This window comes from Engraulis encrasicolus, unplaced genomic scaffold (genome assembly GCF_034702125.1).
Source record: "Engraulis encrasicolus isolate BLACKSEA-1 unplaced genomic scaffold, IST_EnEncr_1.0 scaffold_49_np1212, whole genome shotgun sequence".
NCBI lineage: Eukaryota > Metazoa > Chordata > Actinopteri > Clupeiformes > Engraulidae > Engraulis > Engraulis encrasicolus.
The window spans coordinates 433406-437247 of record NW_026945808.1 but is presented as its reverse complement, the minus strand read 5'-3'; the positions used below and the strand labels follow the sequence as shown (position 1 = coordinate 437247).

The window sequence follows — 3842 nt, the reverse complement described above, 5'->3', positions numbered from 1 at the left end:
ATAGAGTTATTTAGTCCCCATCATCAAATAGAAAATGCACTACATAAAATGTATTTATTGCTTTGCAGGCCTTGATTCAGTCATTGAATTTGAAGCAATCCCATCGGTTACAGCAGTGTTTCCCAACCAGGGGTACGTGTACCACTAGGGGTACGCGAGCACACTGCAGGGGGTACGCGGAAAAATGTAATAATAGCAAATTTATTGAGTGTAGTCACATTGGGATAGAGGAACAGAGCATGTGTGAGGGCGAGGGGGTACTCATCATATGACAAAATGGCTTAGGGGGTACGCAGGACAAAAAAGGTTGGGAAACACTGGGTTACTGCAGCGTGCCCTGACCCGTGACCCCAGTTTGATGTTCGACCTGGCACATGACATCTGGTCCTCAGTCACAGCCCAGTAGCACAACCAACCTGGCGCCTCTGTGCAATCTGTAAGGAGATGCCCATGAACATTGAAAGGAAATGCTGTGGTGTTCTCAGTTTTGATGGAAGACTTTGGGCTGATGTAGGACCAGGTGAGAGAAACGGTCTCTTCAGGCATGCAGCCTACAGACAGTATGGGGCACTTGAACAGGGTTGACGTTGTAATACACAGTACAATACCCAGGATTAGCCAGGGTTACCCTGCTCCACTAGAGCAATATAAAAGGTTTATACAGAGTACGGTATAAAACACACAAACCGGCAGTGTGCAGAGTTTTATTATTTTTCATTATCTGTAGGAGCATTCATCTGTACATTTATACATCTCACCTTGGTTTGGAACCACGTTTGTCTTGTTACCATTGTTTTTTTTTTCATACATAGAAAATAAATGCAACCTGTCAAATAATCTTCTGATTGTGGTCTTGTGGAATATATAAATTATGTACCGGTAACCATGCATTTTCAGTCAGAGAATGAATAAAAAAAAGTCAAATTGTGTCCACCAATATTTACTGTCATTGAAATGTATGGACAATTTAAACAATGTATTACACATGACACTAGATACATTACTTTATACTATATTTACAGTTGTCATTACCACACAAAAACTCTGGGAAGGTGGGTAAGTGCAGCAACTGTGAAGGGCCTTGTTAATAATTTCACATTTTCACTTTAACAATTTCACTGTAGTACCTTATCAAATTGACCTGAAAGAACACACAGGAAACAGAGGTAGCATTTAAAATCTGCGAGCAGATTTTATTGTTTAACGGCCGGAGTAGTTATTGCGTGGAGACATGAAGTCTTCCACTCAATAAGTCCTGAAGTAAGTACAGAAAACAATCCTATTTAAACATCCCCCAACCCCACAGTCCATGGTGTGTGCGTCTTCTGCGCATGTGGGGTCCCGCATGGCCAGATGCACTGTCCATTGTCTTGTTGTCCAGCGTATGCAGTTTCATATTTCGTTGTTCAGCAGCCTTGTGACCACACAAATTAGATGCACATGTCTCCAATATTGAGGGTCCCGTGGCCCATTACAGAAAAGCTTACACACAAGAATATGTCACTAGGACTTTCCCAGCCAGACCATAAGAATAGAATGAGAACATAATATAGGAATAGTAAAAGGTTAAGATGAGGTTATAAATTCATAATAACATGTATAAATGCAGTGAATCTTTTCACAGGCCTAGTCTGAGGTTGGAGGCGTCTGTGCTGTAAAAAGATAAACAGAATTAGAAATCACATATCTGACAGTAGCTCCAGTGACATTTTAAATGTAAGTAAGTTGTTGGGGCAGGGACACCAAAAATAACTCCTTTATCTGGGCTCACCTGGTTGTGAGTGTCTGCGGTCAGCCATCCCTCTTAGGGTAGAAAGTCTTCTGCGCAGGACGGTGCCCTGAAGGTTGACGTTCACAGTATGCAGCCTTCATGTCCTGGAACTTTTATTGTGCAATTTTCCATATCTGAAACAAGCAATGTGTTAGACTATATTAGGGCTTCATTACATCAAATTACACAGCAGGGTTTTACAGGGTGTTGGCTACAGTCCCAGGACCAAAGTGGACTTGTGTGCCTTGCTCAAGTGCACTTCAGCTGTGGATGGAGGTGTAGGTAGGGAGAGGTAAGGATGGGATTTCAACCTGCTTCTCTCTGATCTTAGGACCACCTCTCACCATCAGGTGATGGCTGGCTGCTACCTCAAATTTCATTCATGGCCCAAGTTATGTTCTGTAATCAGCATTGTTTTTACCTTACAAAAATAAATGTAAATGCATTCAGCACCATGGGGGGCTGTGAAGACCTTTGAGAATATTTGCAGAACTACATACTGAATTGAGCCATCCGCCTTTCTCTTGGTTGGTGTGTTGAGATGGTGACTGCAGTCCAGGCTTCTTGGATCGGAGGAGAAAAGCTGTAGCTTTTACTGGCATAAGTATGTGGTTGTGGAAGGACCCTGTCTGCTGTTGACCTGAGGGAAAAAAGAGCACAAATTGCATATTAGCACAGAGCCCATGCTTAGACCATAGACAGATAAATCATCTGGCACAATCTGCATGCAACCAACATAACCTAGAAAGAGAAAGATTAGCAGCAATACACAAAGGGGACAAGTATACAAAAAACATGCAAAGTGTTCTGATAAGGTGCATGGAGGTAGTCTGTGTTGATTCCAGCAACCTCAAAGACTGAAAAGTGTCCCAGTGTGTTGAATTGAAAACTTGGCGCGTGCGCGCGCACACATAGGAATATGATAATTTAGTCAGTGTATCAATTACAACTACAGGATCTGTTCGCTTTTGTCAGATAGAACCATTGTTTTTCAAAGGCAGATCATTCCAAAAAGGATAGTAGTATCTGCAACTGGACGAAATTACACCCACAAACATGAATAAAATAAACTACCAGTGTGCGGTGATTCATTCTTCATTTACTTGGCAGCCTTGATATGTTGTGATACAGGAGCAAGGAACAGCTATGGAAAACACCACAACCTTGGAATGGACAAAGCAGAACATTTCAATATAACCAGGGTAAAACAAATAATGTACCGGCATCTCCATGTGATCATTCAGTGTAGCCATCACAATAAAGATCTGCCGTGTAGCCGTCATGGTCATTAGGTGGTATTTATCAAATGCAAAACTACTGTCTTCTCAAAAACGACATCAGCGAGTTAACAACATTACACCCACAATCATGTAAACATTTGAAAACCCAAAGGCAATCTATTTTGCAATGCTGGAGCGGCGAACAGGTTGTGCTTGTGCTTGCTACTATTACCAGCGTCATACAACAGAGACGTATGTACCCAAAGCAAAACATGCAAACGATATATTTTTGTAAACCACTAGAAAGACATGGGCTTTGCTGGTCAAAGTAATGTGTGCGTAAACATGGTAGGTTACTTACTACGGGGTGAATCCGTATTTAGTTACTGAACGCGGGTGGAGAAGGGGTGCTTCCGTCCTCCCAGCTGGTTTGTCTGGCTCGTTCGCACAACTAGTAGCAAAACACACAAGAGTAACCGTCTGAGTTACACAGAGCAATTCTGAAAACGTGTTTATGTGCACAGAATAAATGCCACAGGGGGAAAAAACACCAAAAATAAAGCGATTAAGGTAGCAGCTATGTTAAGCAAGGTAGCAGCTAGATATGTTGGAGCTTGAGCTAATCCTCTGACCCCTCTCAATGGATACTTGCTTAAAAAAGACACCACTGTGTCCTAAACCTGTGAAATCCTACTGACTTTTGTGCCTGCCATGTACTTACCTGCCCACAAGATGCCGCCATTCTGCCACTGTGTGCCTCTGAATTCCTTTGAACTTTTTTGCTCGCCATGCACTTACCTGCCCACATGATGTCGCCCTTCTGCCTTTGTGTGTTTTGTTAATTTGCCCCT

The 3842-nt window shown here is 42.4% G+C and overlaps 1 long non-coding RNA gene across 2 annotated transcripts; it reads right to left on the bottom strand.

The window, feature by feature from the left end:
* Positions 1–1623: 1623 nt before the first annotated feature.
* LOC134444292 (uncharacterized) lies at positions 1624–3544 on the bottom strand. Of its 2 annotated transcripts, XR_010033913.1 has the most exons (5): positions 3353–3544; positions 2846–2934; positions 2272–2411; positions 1772–1905; positions 1624–1652 (listed from the first exon to the last, which is right to left on the bottom strand). It is a non-coding gene; the product is annotated as an uncharacterized LOC134444292 (long non-coding RNA). The 2 variants fall into 2 exon arrangements; XR_010033912.1 differs by lacking the exon at positions 3353–3544 and having other exon boundaries at positions 2846–3151.
* Between the last annotated feature and the right edge of the window lie 298 nt (positions 3545–3842).